Here is a 22979-nt window from a genome sequence, read left to right on the forward strand (position 1 = left end):
AAGATATTTGAATACTTGGATGTTTCAACATTTGAATTATCAAATCTTCAGTAATAATAATAATAATTATTATTGTTATCTCTCAGAAGTTGAAAAGTTCTCATCATTTCTCAGGTCACACCATTACAAGCAGAAACGTCACAAATGGCAAATACACCATTGGGGTTTTATGTACTGTTGCCCACGAGAAGACGAATTTCTCATCTCGTTTCTTAAACAAAACAAAAAATCGAGACGAAAATTAACAATTTACATTCGAAAAGGGACAAGGCTAACTCAAATTATCGTGTCGTTTTATAGATGAGGATCGAGACGAGACAAAAAGTATCGTAAAAATTTTCCCTTTTATTTCGATTCTTGAAATAGTGAATATCCATTCCTTAATTAACGATTGCGCTGCAGGCTGAGTCTTATATGTTACTAGCATAAATTACCCGCTTCGCTGGGTTAAATTAAGAAAAAAAAAATAGTAACATGTTCCGTTAATCAGTTCATTCTTACTATTACTAAAACGCTCTCTGGTATCGGTCATTTTCGATCACTTTTATATATCCTCCTCCACTCCCAATGTTGTGGGGCACGGCATCGGAAGTGTCATTGTTGATCTTAGAGACCCCGAAACCTGAATTTGACACTGATATTGGTAATTTTGATTATATATATCCCCCTCCCACAATTTTAGCAGGGCTGAATTTAGATTTAAATGGCATCAAAAGTGTTACTGTTCATCTCAGCGACCTCAAAAACTATAGATTTGACACTAATATCGGTCATTTTCGATCATTTGTAAATGTCTTTCCCTTCCTTTAAGTTACATCATCAAAGTGATATGACAAAAATCATCTCAAGTTTAAACTTCATCTAGGTTGAAAATTTGATCGAGATCGGTCCGGTTGTTCAAGAGTATTTAAGTTTTATTCATTTTTATATATCTGTCCTCCCTCCCCTAAGATCTACCACCAAAGTGAATAGATAAAAGCCACCCCAGGCCCGAACTTCATCCATATTGAAAATCTGATTAAGATCGATCGTGTAGTTAAAGCGTGATGAAATCACCCGGAATAATTGGGAAACATCATAAAATACGTGAAACACACACACACACACACATATATATATATATATATATATATATATATATATATATATATATATATATATATATATATATATATATATATATATATAAGTTATTTCTTCTGCTACGTTACATTCTCTGATTCCAAATGTATATATTGAATATTTATTTATACAGATCACAAGATTATCATGAATCACATAACACAATTATTCAATTTTGAATATATATAGGTATATATATTCACTTTCAACATATTATATCATGTGTGTCACCTTAAAATATTATACATTCGGTCTTTACAAGATGATCTTAGTTACCATAACAACGACATCAAACAGATAAACAAGTTGTCTTAGCCACGAAATTAAGAAAAATCTTGATATGATACAAATATTTAAATTATTTCTTTATATTTTCTTCTTCTTCTTCTTCTTAAGTGTTTGTGGCTTTCAAATAGCACTTTTGCCTGTAAATATTAACAATATTTAGTAAGGACATACAAATTAGACATTATCGTTGTATATATATATATATATATATATATACAAGACTTTCTCTCGAAATATGTCCTCCCGGTTTTTAAATCGGTTAGCTGGCCTATTCACCTTTCGTTTGGGAGGACACTTCGATTCCCGGCAGGAGCTCATATGCTTTAGATTCCACATTAACCACATTCCCGTCTCACATAGCCTCGGTGCTAAAAGGGACGTTAAACTCAAAATCAAAACAGTCAACTTGTCAGGGGGACAAATTCACGTTCAAAGAAAATATGCAACACTTTGTATCAAAATCTAATCGTTTCTACAAAAATTAATATAAACCGTTTAAGAAGGAACGTAGGGGAAGTAAATTTATTTAATCTGTATTTACATACGAGTAGTATGTGTGTCACTGGTAGAATCATTCTAAATCAACAATAGATATAATCTGCTGCTTAACGGTTCATATTTTTGTTATATAATTCATAAATAACAGTAGAAAAAACTTTATAGTGTCAACTGTAAAACAAGCGACATAAAAATTCGTATCTCACGATTTTCTCAAAAACTACGCATCATATTTTACTTGATGACATTTTGTCCATTTCAATATCGTCTATGTCTTATCTCTGGACATTGTCGTAGTAACTTTAAAAATAATGTTTACGAGTGCATCACAAAATTAAATGAAATTTTTCAGTTTTACGTCCCATGATTATGCCCTTTATGGTAAAGGAGACTACGATTAAGGCAAATGAACGATGATGCAAGAATTGGTGGAATAAGCAAGTGGGAGGAAACGGGAGAACCCCGAGAATACCCACGGACACGATGTTGTACACCACAAACTTCTTCTCCGGTGATCGAACCAGGGACCCCATGCAGCAGAGGTAAACACTCTACTACTGAGCCACCATGAATCCCGATTTTTTATCGATTTTTCCAAAATTGCTCATGAGAATTTACACTTACCACATCGTTTTGTTCAACTGAAAAAATATATCGATATTTGATCTTTCGATTTTTTTTCGATGAATATAATATCCAGTACTAACTGAATGCACGATGCTTTCATGCATTTGAAGTTCTCCTTTGCACTTAAACGTACCAGACACTTGAAACTTTTAGACTCTATTTTGTCATGTTCCAAAGAATACACTTTATTCTCAGGCATCCACTTGATAATTAACTTATCTTGTCAATCTCAATTTACAAATAATCATATTTCTACAGTAAAAAGTCAGATTTTAAAATAGTTACAGGAAACATCAACTGCAAAGCATTAAATTATTCAGTTTTACACAAAACAGTATTAGTTTTTGCGATTGTAAGCAAACGAAAATGAAAATGAAATAAAATTTTTGAGTTGTACGTTTCACGTTATGCCGGCTAGGCTAAAGGAGACGGGGATGACGAGTAATGAATGAAATGGTGGAATGAAGAAAGTGTGAGTAAACGAGAGAACCCCGAGGAAACCCACGCACACGGTGTTTGTCCATCACAAAGTTTACTTGGCGGGAACAGCGTTTGAACCCAGGACCCCAAGCACCAGAGGTGAACGCTCTACCACTGAGCCACCGCGGCCCCACTATAAGCAAACGAAATAGAATTTAAATATTCTATGTATAACTGCCCGTTCTATTGCAGACGCATTTTCCCTGAAATGCTATCTCTCTGGTAATGTGATCTTCTATCTTCTTAATATCAATTAAAATTTATACATATTCAATGTTATATATTTATTTTTATTGTACTGAGTTATTCTGCAGCTGGTTCTGATATTCTCTTATTTTGAGTTCACTATATAGCCTATTTATTGTGGTTTCATATCTTTAATACAAGGATGCAAATAACCACTCGCCCACTCGCTCGGGGCGAGAGCTTCATTGGTGCGAGCGAGTATTAGATATCATACCGAAGCTAAGCAAATTATTTCTATTGTGAATTGTGGGCTAGTATGTTTTTTCCTCGGCTAGTAATATTTTGTTGCTTATTTGCATCTCTGCTTTAATATATAAATATATTGATTTTAAACTAGGTACTTTTGATCTAAGCAAAATGGCGGATATTAAGGAATTCTATCAACTTATATTACGAAATGCTGATTAGTCTCTAAAATTTTATCCATGGTTTCTAGTTTTGGAAAAGATACGCGAACATTATTCGATAATCGAACTAAAATATCCAAATATTGCAAGATAATATAGTATTGTGTCCAATAACTATTATTGTTAGGAGAAGAAGACGATCTAACTTCTAACAGACAAAAAACTTAAATCTTTTAGTTTAACGTCATACGATTCTGAAAGTTAGGCTAACGGAGACGATAATATAAGCTTTATCATTATCATAGTGATTAATGATAATGGAATAATTGTTGGTGTAGGAAAGTGGGAGGAAATGGAAGTGCCCCGAGAAAACCTACACATATGATGTTGGCCATCACAAATTTACTTACCCAGGGACCCCACGCACCAGAGGTAAGAGATCTACCACTCAGCCACCGTGCCCCCTTTTTTTACAGACTATTTTCTTGTACATGTACAGCCTATAAAACTACTTATAAACAATCTCTTCCAGAACAGTTATCAAATATTACCCGCAATAAAAGGCCTATAGTTTAACGCCGTACACGTTTGTTTTTATCGATATTCTCGGAAACTACGCATCAGAATTTAGCCTTAAGCATGTAGCTTTAAGATCGGTGTAATCTATCAACTGACGCATATCTTAGCTCCGTAGAATATCTGAGTTACATTCAACATAAAATTTAAGCACACTATAACTCATTAACCACACTACGTACGTGTTAGTGTTATAATAAAGAGCTTCAGGAGGGGTCTCCTTTACCTAGTCTCACCTTCATGGATGGCGGGTGCTTTGCTTAGCATCAATTTTCAAATTTACAAAAAACAATTTGTTTCCCTCAATTTTTTCGAAAACTACGCATGAGTTTTCCCCCTGATATATAACTCAGCTTAGTAAGTTAAATCAATTGGTATGTGTCTCACATTTAGATATTTTCCACCATTAAATCTTAACTCAAACTCCTAATGTACTAATGATGTATGCTAATGATTTACAATCATGTAGTACTAATGATGTACATATACTGTACATATAAGGTTTTGATCGAACATTATTTTTAAAAAATGTTAGGAAGAGGACAGAAAATTCATTCCTTTGTTCTTGATAAAGTTGTATTCCGAAAGACTATGAATAACTGGGAAATGTTAAATAAAGTACAAGCCATACTGCGTCAAAATCGAATAATGGCGGGGTAAAGTTTCATTTAAAATATATTTTCTTATCAAATTACTTAAATAACTAAACTAAGAACTTTTAGTGAGCTTAAACAGTTTTATCCAATCACGAACGATTGATTTTATCTATGGGGGGGGCGCGGTGGCTCAGTGGTATACTCGCGTGTTAGCTGCCCAAGAGGTAACACGTCTTTCGCTGGTCGTCCGTCCAGTGTCGTATCGTGCGAGAGGCATTGAATGCGCCCAGTGTACTTTGTGTTTGCTTGGAATTTACGCTGACTTGATTCTAATATATTTCAGTTTAGTGGTAACTAGTGAGTTTATTTAGAATTATAAAATGTCTATCAAACGTGTCAATACATTAAAATTAGGATTTCGTGCGATTCCTAACCGTCCGTCCACAATAAAAATCCATGAGTTTATTCAAAATACGTTTAAGTTAAAGGAAGAACAAATACTAAGTATTGAGTTGGATATTTATCGTAAATGTGTGTATATTAAGTTATTGTCTGACTTGTTGTGTGACAAATTGTTAAGAGATCATGGTGATAGTGTTAAATTTCAAGATGATAGTGGAACATACCCAGTAACTTTAGAATTAGCTGATCGACCTTTAACCTATGTGCGAATACATGCCATTCCGACGGAATATAGTGATAATGATGTCACGCGTGCCTTGTCTATCTATGGAGAGTGTAAAAGTATAAAAGACGAAATTTATGACGATACTCATATTTATAAAGTTAGATCTGGACGAAAGATCGTGACTATGTATTTGTTTAAACCTATACCGTCCTTCCTGGATATTCGTAACCAGAAGTTCCTAGTAACTTATTTCGGTCAGGACCGTACTTGTTATTACTGCCAATCTAGAGATCATTTACAAGATCAATGTTTTCAGCGTCAAAAACGGGCCTTTGTTTCAACAACAACCATAGAACATACTGAAAGTGATAAGGAACGCTCTCGGGGTTCGCCAACCCCAGAAATTAATGTGGTTAAACCTGCTAATTTGCCTACTTTAATGTTGATGTTGACTTTCCAAAGTTAATGACTGAGCTTACTACCCCTGTGATACAGGGCCGTTCTCTAAACACTACTCCGATAGTGCCAAAAGACAGTGTTCCTAGCCGACCATGTTCCGGAGAAATTAAGGAAAACGTCTCTCCCAAGGATATTAGTGATAGTCAGAACAGGACCTCATCTGCAGCCCCTCCAGCTTTACATGGTACTTCTTCACTGGCTGAGTCAGATTTTCCACGGGAACATCAAGTTGTCATTGAACAAGATACAAAGAAGCTTTTGATAGACAGTGATTCCTCCTCCACTAGCGTTGTTGATGGTGATCAGAAGCTAGAGTGCATCTATAGTGTATCGGAAGTTTCCTCTCTAAGTCCCATTTTTCCAGTTCAGTCCAAGGAAAAAGATCATCCTTTCTCCCCTGTGAGTTGTCCTAGTGGGAAAAAAGGATCTGATGCCCGGAATTCCCAGGAAGCCTCCCAAGACAAGAAACGGAAGAAAGCAGGAACGGCTATAGCTCAAGTAAAGCAACCTAAGAAGACGGATCAGGGACCCTTAGAAGTATCACCTAGGATCACCAGGTCGTCTGTAGCTAAATTAGTGAGTACGGAATATCTACCTGATACCGCAGTTCCTTCTTCAGGTGAGTCACAAACAGTTTCTACTCCTACCTAAACATTCAGAAACACAGTGCTTGCAGCCAAATAGTGGTGTGGGATTATGAAGTGTGTTGCTACCATTAGACAACTTCCTATAACAATATTTATGTGTACTATCTTAAAACTAGCAACTATAAATATCAATGGAATACAATCGCCAGTCAAACTTGAAGCTCTCAATGACTTTCTACTTAAATCTGAAATAGATGTAGCTTTTCTCCAAGAAGTTGGTCCAAAGATTGTAAACGTACATCCATCATATAATGTATATAATAATTGTACATATAATAGCCTTGGTACTGCAATTTTGGTTAAAGAAGGCATCCCGCTTATAAATGTAGAATTACATCCTAATGGTCGAATTATCAAAGGTCAGGTTAATGATATAACTCTAATCAATGTTTATGCGCCCAGTGGAAGCCATAATAGAAAAGAACGGAATAATTTTTATGCAAATGAGGTAGCGCTGTTTTTAGTGGCCCAAATCATGTTATCTTTGGCGGAGATCATAATTCAAGTATAACTCACACAACAGAACCAACTAACAATTATTGCCCTACCTTAAATGAATTGGTAAAGAATTTGTCTTTGGTAGATGTGTGGGACTTCAAACACCCAGATTTAAGGGGGGACACATTTATTACAAAAACTTCGAGCTCAAGGATAGATAGGATTTATGTAAATAATAACTTCAAATCACAGGTTGTTTCTGTATACCGATATCCCACGTGTTTCACTGATCATCTCTGTTTAATAATGGAAATTAAAATTAATGACCAGAAGATTGCTCGGGGACGGGGATATTATCACATGAATGAAAGTCTGCTCAATGATGAGTCATTTTGTCAGCTCTTTTCTAAAAAGTGGGCTTATTGGCTTAAACAAAAGAAGTGGTTTAAAACATATATTGAGTGGTGGAATCAATACTGTAAGGACAAAATCCGAAGCTTTTGTAGGTGGTATTCCTCTGAACTTTATGCTGATAAGCGAAAACTTTATAATTTCTATTATAGATGTCTATTAGAGGCACAAACTGAAGCGATGACAAATCGCTCGGCCCTTATCTCTGTCCGTAAATACAAAGCCAAATTATTACAATTCCATAAACAGAAAATGGAAGGGATTAGGTTACGTAGTAAAGTTCCAGGGTTTCCGGAAGAAGAACAATGCTCTCTTACACATGTGTTAACAGAAGCCAAACGTGGACGGAGAAAACTTATCACGTCACTCACAGATGCTCAAGGCTCTATTCAAACTACTCAGGACAATATTCGTAACACCTTGTATGATTATTACTACCAGTTATTTGGGGTCGCTGCTGCTACCGGCTGCGAAAATAAATTACTTGACAGTGTGCCTGCAGTGCTAAATGATGAAGACAATCAAATTTTATGTGCTCCGTTTACTAAAAATGAAGTACAAAGAGCTGTAAATGCTGCAAAAAAAGGAAAATCTCCTGGCCCCGACTCTATCTCTGGCCGTTTATATGTTAAATTTTGGGATATAATGGGCGATACACTAACATTGATTGTAAATGAATGGTTCTTTGCTTCAGAGACTATCAAGCGCCCTAATACAGCCGTCACGGTCTTTATCCCTAAAACTGTTCAACCATCTAATGTTAGCCATTATAGACCTATATCCCTTCTTAATACAGATATCAAAATTTTTAGTAGATGTATTAAAAACAGACTACAGGACTACATGGATAAGTTATTACAAAATTTGCAATATGTGGCTGTTAAACAGAAAACCATCTATCACCTTTTATTAACTATTCGAGATAGTATTACTATTTGTAATGATTGCGCTCTTAAAGCGGCTCTGATAAATTTAGACTTTAAAAATGCCTTTGATAATATTGAACACTCGTACTTATGGTCTGTTTTCAGAAAATTCGGTTTTAATGAACAATTTGTTACATGGATGAAATATTTTTATAAAGACGCTCATACGAAGTTAAATGTTAACGGTCACCTATCCAACAACATTCCCATCAAACGTTCAATAAGACAAGGTGATCCCCTTTCAATGTTGAGTTTTGCTATTAGCCTTGCTCCCCTGTTATATGCTATGAATGACCGCCTAACTGGTCTAAATATTATTACCCCTGCTATAAAGGTGGCTAGTTATGCAGATGATGTAACAGTTTTTGTCTCTTCTAAACTAGATTATTCTCTCATGATGGAATGTGTTCGTGAATATGAGGTAGCATCTGGGGCTAGATTAAATGTTTGTAAATCACATATGTTAAACATAAACAATAGTATTGATTTTAATGATATAGATACCGTCCCTCAGGCCGACAGTATCAAAATTTTAGGAATTACCTTTTATTCAAACATAATGCACACTATTGATCATAACTATACGAATATTGTAAACACACTGCGTCATTCAGGTTATGTAAATCAATCCAGAAATCTATGTTTATATTCCAGAGCTAAATTTATAAATGTTTATCTCTTAAGCAAAATCTGGTATTTGGCAAATGTATTACCTATGCCTCAACTTATAGGAAAACAAATTCAAAGTTTATGTGGTTGGTTTCTATGGAAACATCAGGTCTTTCGTGTTAAATATGATGTAATGTGTTGTTTACATTCACAAGGTGGCATCGGTCTGGTCAATGTGCAAGAAAAAGCTGCAAGTTTGTATGTTACTCGCTCAATGACCTTGTACACAGACGAAGCTAATAGTGTAACACAACAACTGCTCACTTACGTATTAGAACGAACAGACAGGAGTCTACCCCTGTATATGGCTGACCTCTCTCAAAGCTGTAAGTACTTGGAAACTGTTTTGTGTGATTATATATAGGGGAAACTATACAGTCGTGGGCACCTTAAGGCATTTTTTTTAGTAATTAATTTATAACTTTTATACGTTTGGCCATATGTGTCTAATATTTGTCAAATAATATTGTTACAGTATGGGCTTTAAAATAAATATGATAATGGACTAAAATGTAACGTTAGGTACGTGTAATGTCTTTTAAAAAAAAGTAGTATAACTTTTATAGTGATGGGCCCTACAGAGACTGAGTTGGGCACTTTTGATTACAGTTATGGGCACCTATGTAGAAGTTTCTAAAATTATTTAATAATGCCAAGATACATTACTTTGTTACATAAATGCATAATACAGCATCTCGTTTTGGCGTTTTGTGGTTTTATAGCAACAATTTTAATAAAAAATTAAGAACTTATGAAATTAGGCACTCTGTTTTATCGCTGTCACTTTCAGTTTCGTCTAAGATCTGCAAACACTGGATAAAATAACATACATCATCATCGTAAGCTTCTCCACAGCAAGAAGGCAAGCTTTATGAAAAGCCTGTCCACAGCGTTTGCAGTTCATTCCTGGAAAACGAGGTCCTACGCTCTCACCACACTGGTTACACAATCCAGAAAGTGAAAAAGAAATTACGGTTTTCTAATTGTTCCATACTGTTTTCCAACACCCTCACTTTCAATATGTTTGAATCTTCTTTGGATGCTGAAGAAGAATGAACTCCCTCATTTTTGTTCTCTTGCAGTTCGCCAAAAAGCACTAGTTTAGCCAGAGGGGCAAAGGGTAATTTCTCCACATCAGCTCCAGTTATACCTGTACGTTCAGAAGAAAATAGATTAACACTAGGAGTATCTTCGTGTCTTTTCTTCTACTTTCCCAGCTGGACCTGACTGTTTAACTTCTCTTTTCCTCTTTCTCTCCTCTTTCTTCCTCTCTTGTTTTTCTTTTGTATTTCTTTTCTCTTTGTGCAGCTCTTTCCATTTATCTGATGCTATTACAAATGGGAATCTTCGAATATTGCGACCTTTCCGCTTTGGCGTTTCTGGCCATACCAAACAGTCCTTAAAAAGCGGCATATCTGATTTCTTGATTGGATACATTTTACCCCGGTCAGTAGTTCTGTTTTGCTCTTCTGGTGTCATCTCAACTTGTAGAGAAGTGCTTGCTTCCTCAAGTTGTTCTGCTAAAGCACTTTCAGTCTGTTTTAATCGTGGTGAGTTTGAGGCTTAATCTGCGGTAACTCATCATTTGTGTGGATTTTTATGAGCGTTTCATCTTTAGAAAATTCTTCAAATATTTTACAGAGAAGGCGAAAATCTTCACACTTTTCTTCATGACCATTTGCACCTTTATCTCTAAACTTTTTTATTTGGTTACACTCTCGGGCCGAAGTAAATCACAAAACTTCTCATAAGTCAAATCACGAAAACTTGATTGCATTTAAATTGTATTTACATAATATTGGAAATAATTTAGTCCTCTCTCAGCGCCGCAAACTAACTTGGGCAGCTACCTGAGTGAAAACGCTGTGATTAGTTTCTTAAAAGCCGGTATTAACAGCAGTGGCAAATGATGTGCTGAGTAATCACATCCGAGGCATCAATGCAAAAATCACCGATAGACACTGGCCATTACATCACAGAATTCATCTTAAAAAGCAACTAGGCCTATTTCATACTCCAAAACTTCACGTGTAAGTAGGGGCCTACTTACATGGCCACATGGTCACTGGCGTTTCTCCTAGCGCAAGGACTGTAGCTATATTTTAAATGTAATCATATGTGATAAATATGAATAGGCCTTGTTATTAATTTTCAAGGAAAAACTGTACACTTAGAAATATGAAAAAAAGAGGCTTCGGACTTCCAACGCACACTGACGTTTGTGCAGTGCTTCCCCTTCTTGTTCTTTTTTGGGATCATGATCTAGGTCTAGCTGAGTCGAAGCATCGAAACCTTCCTTTCATATTGGTAAGAGTGCAGATTTCCTCCTTTTCCCTAAAATTAAATGTAATCAGATACATGAGAAACTTAAACCTACTTCAGTAATCTGATTATAATGGGCCCTATACCGAGATCGTAGTTATACACTCCCTTGTACATTTTTTCTAGAAAGGGGTCTCTATAAAATAAGCCTAGTTCTATTGTTATGCTTAATCACGGCCGCCTTTATTGTTATACAGGCCAGTCTTGAAATGGCAACAGGCCTTTTTGCCTTCTACAGACTATCCACCCAGCACAGCCGGCTGCCCAAATTCTCAGCATTAATGTCTAAAGAAAGGAAGGATCCTTGCTAAAATGGTAGAGAAATAGTCTGTGGACTGCCAACTGTTGAAGGTGGATAGTCTGTGGCAGGCCGATTTGCGCAGTTGCCACATTCAAGTTCCCGGATTGTATAACAAAGGAGGCCGTGGCTTAATTCACTATAACCATACAGTGATGGGCATAGTGAGTTTACAGTAATGGGCACTGGGCCCATCACTGTTAAATAACCTTTAAATTTCATGAAATTTTCGAGCAAGAAACACAACAGCCTAAAATGCACTTTAGGCTTAAAATAACGACAAAAAAATTCATATAGTAAAATATAGTTATGGGCACTAGGTGCCCATCACTGTCATGTTATATTAAATTAAAATACAGTGGTGAGCACCTCATGATTTGAGAGCAAAACTCATTTAGACTTACGTCTCATTAGCATGAAGTGCTCTTACCGTTTAATAATCACTCAAAACACAAAATTTTAATTTTCAATTGATTTATAACTAAACAAAACCTTAATCAGTACACCTATCTGATTAAAAGAATTCTTTAGAAATGAACAACAACCATCACAACGTTTCACATCGCGCACCTTTCTACACCGCGCCACACACATGAAAGAAGGAAGACAATTGACAAACTGTTAGCGTAAAGAAGAAAGGCGTACCAACATTTGAAAATCGTCAATAGCTCGCTATAGGCGCTCAGACTCTTATTATTTGAAAATAATTGGCATAGGTGCCCATCACTATCAGAGTGTCCACGACTGTATAGTTTCCCCTATCTGTCTCAGCTTTTTGATTTTAAAACTTTAAGTAGTAAAAAGCTGTATGTTTTTAAAATGACTAGATTATATGTCCCACCTAAAATTGTGTTAGATGAGTGCTTGTGTAATTGGTCCAATATTTGGGCCAATATTAATGACTCGACCTTGAGGGTTGCCAGCAAATCTATCTGGTTTATGATTGTTCATAATGTTATTGATACTAAAGAAAAGAGAAACAAATATGGTTTTAGTCCTGATGCTCTTTGCAATAGATGTAACAATATAGATACGTTGATTCATAGAATCACGACATGTCTGGAATCCACAAAAATCTGGTCTCAGTTACGTCACTTTTTAGCCATTCTTACTCGTAGTTCGGAACGCAATATAAATATTAGCATAGTTTTAAGACCTGATTATCGTTTTTATCCCGTTAGTAAACAACATAGTGTCAATTGGTATATAGGAACGACCGTCAAATATATTTTTAATTCCAACTTAGAAGCAGGGGGAGCCTTCTATGTACAGTATTTACAAAAAGAATACTCCAAATTAGCAAAGGATGTACGTAATAAACTATTTGCAAATTTTATAGCCAACTCATTGTTCTCGTAACTTCCTTTTTTTTTGTTACAAAAGCATAACCACTTCAATGTAATTGATTCTTGAGTTACAATAAATTATCTTAAAAAAAAGTGGTAGAGCGTTCACCTCTGGTGCTTGGGGTCCCGGGTTCGATCCCGCCCCCGCCAAGTGAACTTTGTGGTGGACAAACACCGTGTTCGTGGGTTTTCTCGGGGTTCTCACCGTTTCCTCCCACTTTCTTCATTCCACCATTTCACTCATCTCTCATCATCACCGTCTCCTTTAGCCTAACCGGCATAAGCGTGGGACGTAAAACTTAAAGATTTCATTTCATTTCATTTTGATTTTATCTGTAAACAATGAAGATTATCGTTAAGCGTAAATATATCTATATCTATATCTATATCTATCTATCTATCTATCTATCTATCTATATATATATATATATATATATATATATATATATATATATATATATATATATATATATATATATATATATATATATATATTGTAGCAAAATAGAATAAGTTTACGTAGGTTATGCTGGAAAATTGTTTTATCAAATTTTGCATATCTAGGTATGAGCAAATGTGCCCAGAATGGAAGACAGTAGGAACGCTTTCAAATTTTTAACTGAAAATCCAATTGGTAAACGACCATTAGGAAGACCTTGGCGCAGATGGAAGGACAACATTAAGATGAATATCGCAGAAATTGGAACACAAAGTAGAAACTGGATCAAATTGTCTAAGAACAGAAGTCAATGGAAAGCTTTTCTGAAACTGGCATTAAACCAATGGGCTCCATAGACCATAGAGCAGAGACGTCCTGAGGGTCCGGACCCCCCTCCGAAGGGGTAATTTTGGGAATTTTAATATAAAAAACCGTCATATTGGGTTTGGACCCTCCCGAAATAAATTCCTGCGTACGCTACTGTTATATAGAGTTAGGTAGTTAGTTTGCATATGCGCAAAATTTGTAACATGGAACGATAGATTACAATACCACGCAATATACTAGTTTCCAAAGTTTTTACAAAGGCACATGCTTGGTTTCATTAAAATTGGATATATTATACGAGAGTTATCGTTCAACTACCAGACAGACGAACAAAACAGATACAGAAATGTATTTTGAGATGAATAGTGGGTGCTCGCTTACACTCGTTTCAATTATTGTTGAAGCAATCTAAAAAAAAATAAACATTGTCTAAAATGTAAACGAGAAACACATCAATTCGATTTGCTGCGGTATTTATTTTTACTAGAACTAGAATGATGTTATTGCTACAAGTTTTGTGTGTTAGCACTTTCAACATTACAGTTTCATATAAAAACTTTCTTCGTTTATATAATCTTTTGTTTCATTAATAGTGTGTCCTCGTGTACCGTAGTCGCTGACACTCCCTCCTTTTGTGTGAGCAGTCCCGGGTTCGATTCCCGGTGAAGACTCGATTGAAAAGGTGTAACAGCTCTTTCAGGACGGATAATCTTAGTGAGGTTTTCTCTGGATTTTCCTCATTCACACCGGGCAAGTGTCGGGATAGTACCTAACAGCTTCTTTCCTTACCCATACCTTTTTTCCACTATCATTCCGCGGCAAGGGACTGATCCTGGCGGGCCCGGGCCCCCAAAGCTCATGTGGCCCCCAAATTTTAATAATAAATATACAATATTTGGCATAATTTGGATGCAATTTGTCTTAAAATCCTCACATATATATACCCTCTGCATCTGAATGCCCCCCCCCCCAAAAACAAAATTACGGAGAAATCGGTGCCCATGTTCCGCGGGCAGTGTGATTGCCAAGGGACATCATCATTCATTTGTGCGACGGGCTAACATGTTCATAGATGCTGAAAGCCCAGAAATCTAATCCCTAATCCTAATTCTGTCTTATTAGTATCACCTCGGTGGCACTTAAGGAAGTTTCAAACATATTTCCAATGGTTTAGGTTTTTAAGAAGGCCAATGCACACTACTTGTAGATTTTTTTTTTTTAAATTTTCAACATAGGAACATTCAGTCCTTGATTGGAAGTAATACAGGACACTTGAGGACTTTTTATTTTATTTTATTTTTTTTTTTTAGTCTAGGCAAATTATCCAGTATTTCCATGCTAAAGAAAATAACAGTTCAAATATTTAAAGTCCAGAGAAGAATCAGCCCCCAAGTCTCGAAGAAAATTCACCTTTTGTCACAGAATTTCTTCCATTCTTCAATTTTACTAACTCTGTTGAAAATCATTAGTTTTTCATTGTGGCGCTTTTTCAGTTTCAGGGTTCTCTCTCAGAAGAGAAGTTATAGCTATAAAATATGCTGGGATTTGAAGCGCATGAGATAAAAACTAGAGTCGAATCTTGAACTCATGCAACACGGACGAGAATGCTATATTTTAACGATGACGATATCGAAGTCATTAAATTTGCCCTCATTTTATTGTTTCATTTCAATGAGTTGATGGACTTCTTTACATTTTCCGTATTAAGAAGTCTACTGAACCGGTATTGTGGGGTATCTGAAAAATTTATGAACTAAGAGATGAAATTAGAGTTAGAAACCGACAAATAATGGCCATATGATAGTGGATGTGATAACCATACAGCAGCTAACTAACAGCAAGCTGGATGACCATATGCTATCGGGAATTGATTCAATTATTTATTACTATTAAATGATTGTGAGGTGATACCTAACGATAACACGTCAATAAAATAAACAAGAGAAAAGCGGAAGTTGAAATGAAATTTTTCTGTTTTACGTCTTACGTTTACTCTGACCAGGCTAAAGGAATCGATGATTATGAAAACTGAATGCTATGGTGAAATGAATAATGGGAGGAAAACGAGAGAACTCCGAGAAAACCTCCAACACGGTATTTGTCCACCACAAAGCCCATTTGGCGCAAGCTGGGACCGAACCAAATACTCCATGCACCAGGGGTGAACGCTGTACAACTGAACCACCGCGAACCAAAGGCTGAAGTTAGTGCCAACCTCCCCGAGAATTGAAATCACGATCCAATATAAATTAGGGAAATGCTTTATTTATCACCGAACGAGCACTAACTTTAACTTCTGAAAATCAACGTGGGCCTTTCCGCTGGCCTACTAGTTACCACGCGCGGGTCTTTAGCATACTGGATACGGGGTTCAATTTCCGGTCGAAAAGCGTTGGAATTTGAAAGGATGACGGTGGTTGGATTTCACCGTAATATATATGTTTAGACGTCATATAACCTTGCTACTAAACCGAGACGCTACATGAAAAAAAAAAAAAAAAAAAAAAAAAAAACTGTATAGATATTTGAAGTTGCTTGAAGCATCAAAAATCTTCTTTCACTACGCTAAATTATGAACATAAAGTAATTTTAGTACAAATTTAGCTTTCACTTTTTGATTTGTTCACTATTCCGTAATAATGAATAACAGTCCATACATATATAGTAATATTTTGAAATGAAATGAAATGAAATCTTTGAGTTTTACGTCCCACGACTATGCCAAAGGAGACGGTGATTATGAGAAATGAATGAAATGGTGGCATAAAAAAGTGGGAGGAAACGGGAGAACCCCGAGAAAACCCACGCACGCGGTGTTTGTCCACCACAAAGTTCATTTGGCGGGAGCTGGGATCGAACCCGGGACCCCAAGCGCCAGAGGTGAAAGCTCTACCACTGAGCACCGCGGCCCCTGCAGTAACGTTTTGACTTCCCATAGATTTTTATTATTATTTAAATATAAATCCGACAATAAATTCAAAATTCAGAATCCTAAGGGGAATGTATCGGTACTACAAATATTCTCCCCGGGTAAATACAAAATAAGAAGTTTGTAATTTTGAAGCTTTGTTTTCGAACTAGCGCAAAATACGACTAAACAGAGTAATAGCAAACGTAATCACAAAGAGATTTGTTACATTTGCAACAAACTTACCTTTTCCGGAAACAGCTAACAAATGAACTGGACACGAACTTAAAAATCGGCTAAAATAGTTTTTCTTCACAGTCTAAATCAAGCAAATTAATCACATCTAATCACTTAATCAAAACCTTCGAACTAATGCTGTCAAGAATTAACTTTTTTAATTCATTGTGAATAATTTATTAACAAAAATCCACAATTTAAACTCGCGATTTGTTTTATAACAAAAAACAAATATGAATTACATAAAATTCTAGGACGTCGCGTATTGGTTTTCGTAGGAAACACGATGTGGGTTCCCGTGAAATCACGCACCAAGATATTCAACTGTTTGAACAGATCAGCACCTGTAGCTTCCACTTGCTTGCGCGGATGTGTTCCATGAAACACCACCCAACTATCTTTGTAGAAAAGTTTCTCGGTAGTGTTGCCAGCTCATACACTTCTGTTTTGTCTGTCACAACTGTCTCGCGTTAGTGATTTTGTGAAGAGAAATGATTTTGATGTTATTTGCGTCAAACAAAATATTGTCAGCTGTTGTTGTGTTCCAGATCTTTCATTTAACGTTGACGATCTTGTCCTATATACACTTTTTTCTATTCTCTTGTGCTAAAAATGTAAACAAATGTTTGATGCAAATTCATATATTTCCTATTCTATAGCCTTTTACGGATATGCACTACCATAAGTTAATACTGTTTATATGGACTTGTAGTGTACGGATATCCACTACAAGTCCATATAAATAAATAGGGCCCGGAAGTTGAGGAAAAATCCTCTTTTTTTACGAGTGCCCGAAGATGAGACTCAACATAACATATGTTCATTTTGGGTCATTGTAGGCCAGAAAATAGTGGATTTTATTTGTCCTTTTTTGCCTTTTTTCGGTGTTTTTTGTTTATTTTTTTTTAAGCTTTTCATATTCATAGGTCTTAACGTCTTTTTTTTTTTTTTTTTTTTTTTTTTTTTTTTTTTTTTTTGCACTTCATCTTACGACAAGAAATTTACTGGACATTAACTCGAATCACAACCACCTCTTAAACATATTTTCTTTAGTAAACAAAATTCAAAAGATAAGACATTCTTCAACGACTGGACTGGTAAGACCAGATGTGCAACAATCACAAGGCAGATAAGGAGACGTAAAAATTTCCTCGAGCAAGGGGGTAAAGTGAGGAAGTTTTCTTATTTTAGTTTGTACTTTAGTTTGTGGAAGAAGGACAGGCCGTTAACCTACCAGAAGCTTGTATTTCTTGAGCATTATATTCATTAAATGTGTAATTTTAATTAATTTGGGCCTTATTTTTACGTCCTTTTTTTCCAGTTTTTAGGTCCTTTTTTTAAAGATATCTTTAGGTCTTTTTTAGAGGTCCTTTTTAGGCAATTTTTAGGTCTTCAACCTAGGTCGTTTTGACATGCGTCTCACCGTTTCAGGTTTTTTGCAGGTGGTCATATACTTTACAATGACGTTTTTGCTGACATTTTGAACGGAGGCCATTTTGCACAGGGTAGTTTTAGAGAGTCGAGACTTGTTCCGTCTTCTTTCATTTCCCAACAGGTTTCCAACGATATGCTACTTGACCCCGTTACCTTTTGCAATTTTTTAGTTGGACTCCGCCTGAGATCCTGCGGGTGGCCCTAACAACACTTTTTGCTTTGATACGTTGTCACTTTTAAAATGATCAAACACATGTTTTCCTGTTTTGTCACCTGTCTCATCATTTGCGATTTCTAGGAGTGGAAACGGATTTTCTGGACACCCTGTATATTCATATAACTCGCAAAGTATATGCATTCTGAATTTTTTTTATAACAGGCGTCATAGGCGTCATTAGTATCTTCGATTGGTTTATAAACCATGTTCCACTTCGATATATATTCTGCCTCTCTTCCCTTGTAAGAAAAAGAACAGGAGGGTAGAATGGACGAAAGAAAGGAAAAAAGCACACATTTCCTACATGGAATGCAATTTGACAAATACAGTATTATTTCTGAACAAAGATCATAACAAAGTGGAAACTCAATGAAATTCTTAGAAATGGTAAGAACAGTGCCGGATGAAGGGGGGCTTAGGGGGCAATAGCCTCCAGGTGAGCAGGGGCCTCCACTCTGATCAAAATCTTAATTGGCTATCTATAAGAAAATACAATCATCATCATAAAACTAAATATGATCAAAAATATGGAACATATTCCCTTAACTTTCCTACTCTACTTTCACAAAAATGTATTAGGTGAAGTCAGCAGGGGGTACGTGTTTTTTTCTAGCCTCGGACCCCCAGATGAGTTAATCCAGCCCTGGGTAAGAAGAATTATTGTTGTACGTGGAATGCGAAAACCTAATAAATTTATTTTGAGGGGGGTGGACTTGAGCCCGATAGCCTCTTAAATACGCCACTGGTTTCATGTAATGCAAATGTATATGTAATTCCCATGAAATTTGTTTAATATTTATATATTACACTAGAAAGCTATTGAAATAAGTCTCTAGTTTACAAAAATAAGAATAATAAATAAAATAAAATAAAATGAAGTCTTTAAGTCAGGTTAAGAATTCTTCGATTGATTAGGCTTAGCTTTCCACTCTTCCCTATCCAAAGACAATTTTCATCATTCCGTGCTTTTACTTCACTATTTTTTGTATTATTTGGTCAATATATTTCCATCGCGGCCTTCCGCCAGGTATTTCTTTCATCTGATAGATAATAGATAATAGATACTAGAATGATTCTTTCGTGTCTCATAATGTATCCAATCATTGCATCTCTTTTCCGAAGAATTCTCAAGTTTTTCCTGTTACCATCTCCAATACTTTTTATTTGATACCATATCAACTAATCTAATTTTCAACATCCTTCTATAGCACTACATTTCGAAGGTTTCTGTTCTCTGTATTCCTCTTCGCCAAAGATTCACTCCTCACACCTACACAACACCATGTTCCATACAACACATGCTCCCATTAGCCTTTTCTTGGGTTTTATGTCAGTGTTCCTTGTTACAATCTATTTTTTTCCTCTTTGGATGCCTTCTTCCCATGTACTATTCTGGATTTTTACATCATTTAATTAAAAGAAGAGTCTGAAAAAAACAAAATAATCATGAAACCTTCGATTAGAGTTTCCGCGACAGAATTGTCGTGACGAGATACAAGACATGGTAGAACTTTTCCAATAAAAAAAGGCAAATACGCTTTCCAAGACAGGACATCACTTTCAAGATTACTTTTCGTACCAAGACAATCTCAATCTTGTCTTGTAGGCAACGCATTTTACGATTTGCGTTTAATGGAGAGAATCTACTATTTTCAGAAGAGTTAAACGAGAAATCTCTTTAGATAGGTGTCAGTGATGAGAAAAGTTTTTTTAAAGTCCGTTATTCAAAAACGTTTAACCCATATATTTTAAAGTGTAACTTTTTTATACGTTTCTATGGATCAATAATACTACTGAAAACATAGTAAAAATAATTTGCCATTCTAATGTGTTATTCTTTTGTATTGCATTGTTTATATGCAAAATTGCGCATTGTATTTACAAAATACTGAAATACTGAACGAATGTCCATAATACTGAAGTACGTTTTTTCATAAAATATTTTCTTTTATTCAATACTTAGTTTTTGAGGTAAAAGTTGAACTGAAAAGGTAGGGGGACGCATGACGTGATACCGCCCCCCGTGCCTATCTTTCTCCATTATATTTTTTTAGAAAGTGGAGGACGCCACAGGTATTTTCTGGAAGTGGGAGGACGGCGCAACCCCGCTTTATTCTTCACTTAAATTTTAATATTATTTTGTATTTCACTGGTAAATACCAAACATTTTTAATGCACGTATTGAAATATATTTGGGCTTTTAGAATACCTCACTTGTTACAGTGAAAAGATTGTAACGGACCGTATACATCCGTTACAGTTTGTTTTAGTAATTACATAGCTTGTTAGATACTATCTTTAATTGTTACCTAGACTTAGCCAAATATACTGAGTGGAATTGTCGGCACCCTTGATGCTTGCTGAATGTTGGCACGAAATTCCATACATAAATTTAATGCCATTTCGTTGTTTTTATTTCTGTATTATTTCGAAAGATAAAACGTTTGATTCAAGGATGTTATAAAATATAGTATCTAGCTATATCTATTTTCATCTTATTAATTCAATAATTCCAAAAAAACAATCGATCATCGGCATGTCTGATTGGCTACTCTCGTTTCCGTCATGAATGTCGGTTCAAAACATTGCAATCTTAGTGGGCGGAGCAGGCACAGGGGGAGAGGGAGCTAAACTGTGAGGTATAGCTTCACGATTCTGTCGTATAGGCAGATCCTCTATTTTATGGCATCCTTGGTTTGAATTTTGTATTGAAGCTAATGAAAATAAGTGTTCGAAGCAAAATCTCTTTAAGCTCCTCCGTGGCTAAGCGGTTACCGTACGCGCCTTTGGCGTGGGAGGCCCGGGTTCGATTCCCGGCGGGAGCTCATGTGATTCGGATTCCACGTTAATCAGTAGGTCCACGTCTCATATAGCCTCGCTGCTGAACGGGACGTTAAACCCAAAATCAACTCAACTCAAAATCTCTTTACAGTATATAAGCCAAATATATAGGCTATTATTTTGCATAATTTTAGATTATCCTTGTTTAGTACCAATAAAATATCCAGTTTACTGTATGAAACTGAGAAGAAGATGAATATGTATCATTAGATTTATAGATCTGGTATACAAGAGGATTCCTTTGCAAATGCTTCATTCGTAGAACATTTAATTTAGCATATCACGATTCTTAATATGTGTAAATTTTAATATTGCAGCTCTTGTAACTTTTAATAGTATCTGGGAAATCTAACCATTGTATCATACTCTAAAATACGTTCCATAAAATAAACGTCTAGTCTCCGAAATAGTATGTGTGATGATTATTAATATGCATATGCATTATGTGTATGAGAGAGTACAATATTTTAACAAATTTCATGATGTTAGATATGATATAATTATGTATACTGTGAGAATAATTTAGTCTTACTACTCGAAAGATTGTCCATGGACACACTTAATGCATTAACATGGCTGTTAACGTTGATGTTATTTATTAACGATAGTAGTAGCAAATAAACGGACACAATATCAGGTGTCAATGAAGACTTATTATGCTAGTAACACAGATGTTACAAGAAAGTTGATAAAACAGAGCATTTTCTGTCATTTTGCAATACACTCACACTTTTATGATTTCCCGATAAGCCCATGCTATTCTCATCCTTCCTAGAAGTTCATTCTTGCTAACACCGTTCTTTCAGTCTTTGCCTTATCTTTTTACCAACGTTCGCCGAGCTTATAGTCTATCGTAAGTCTTCTTCACCATGTTTTGAAGTTAGTGTTCTACAACTTATCTAAAATGTAATGAAAACGTAATTTAAGAGGACAGCTCGAGGCTTTAGAGGTGACACCTAATGCGTGAGTGAGAGTGCGCACCAGTGTGAGAACGTGTGTGAGTTACAAGGTTTAAAGCAGGTCTTGTATTATTCAAACAGAGATTGACTCAGCATGCAACAAAGATCTTTACATGATAGGATGTTTGCAAGTAGTTCTCTAGGTTTCTGGGTTGCCCAAAGATCCTGCGAGTCTCTTTTGGCATCTTCGTAAAATTGAAGCAGTCGTGGATTTATTTCTAACTTTTTCTACGTCATTTGACATTTTTCCCTTTACCTTATATATTTGATTTTTATTGATTTTTACGCACGTATTGAGTAGCGAGGCTGTTAAGGACAAATCATATAGTTAAAGTGGGATTCGAAGTATTGTAGAGCGTTCAATGCTCTCCCGATGGGAATCGAACCCGACATTTAACCACCAGACCAGCGATGATGGTTGAGAAGAAATAGTTAAGGTATATAATATCTTCTTGGAACAAAATTCACTCCTAGCCTCCACGAGCTACCAAGGTCTATCCCATTGTGTCAAATGTTCCGGAGATACTGGGATTAGTCGTAACCAATATTTCACTTTCATATCAATGTGGCAGACGGTAATCAACCCTCCACGGCTTATATGCTAAGTGTACTTAGTCAAAAACTGTATATTACTCTATTAGTTGCTTAAAATAATTGACGGATTCGTATACTATCTAGTAAGAAATTTTCATA

At 35.8% G+C, this 22979-nt stretch overlaps 1 long non-coding RNA gene across 1 annotated transcript in view; it reads right to left on the bottom strand.

Annotated features, from left to right (window-relative positions):
* The window catches only part of LOC145665909 (uncharacterized), a 473463-nt gene extending 456273 nt beyond the window's left edge, over positions 1 to 17190 (bottom strand). The window contains exon 1 of the long non-coding RNA XR_014127679.1: positions 16845 to 17190. This is a non-coding gene — a long non-coding RNA (uncharacterized LOC145665909). The remainder of the gene's footprint in view (positions 1 to 16844) is intronic.
* Between the last annotated feature and the right edge of the window lie 5789 nt (positions 17191 to 22979).

The sequence above is a fragment of the Thermobia domestica genome, chromosome 1, assembly GCF_964235325.1.
Source record: "Thermobia domestica chromosome 1, izTheDome1.hap1.1, whole genome shotgun sequence".
NCBI classification, from domain to species: Eukaryota; Metazoa; Arthropoda; class Insecta; order Zygentoma; family Lepismatidae; genus Thermobia; species Thermobia domestica.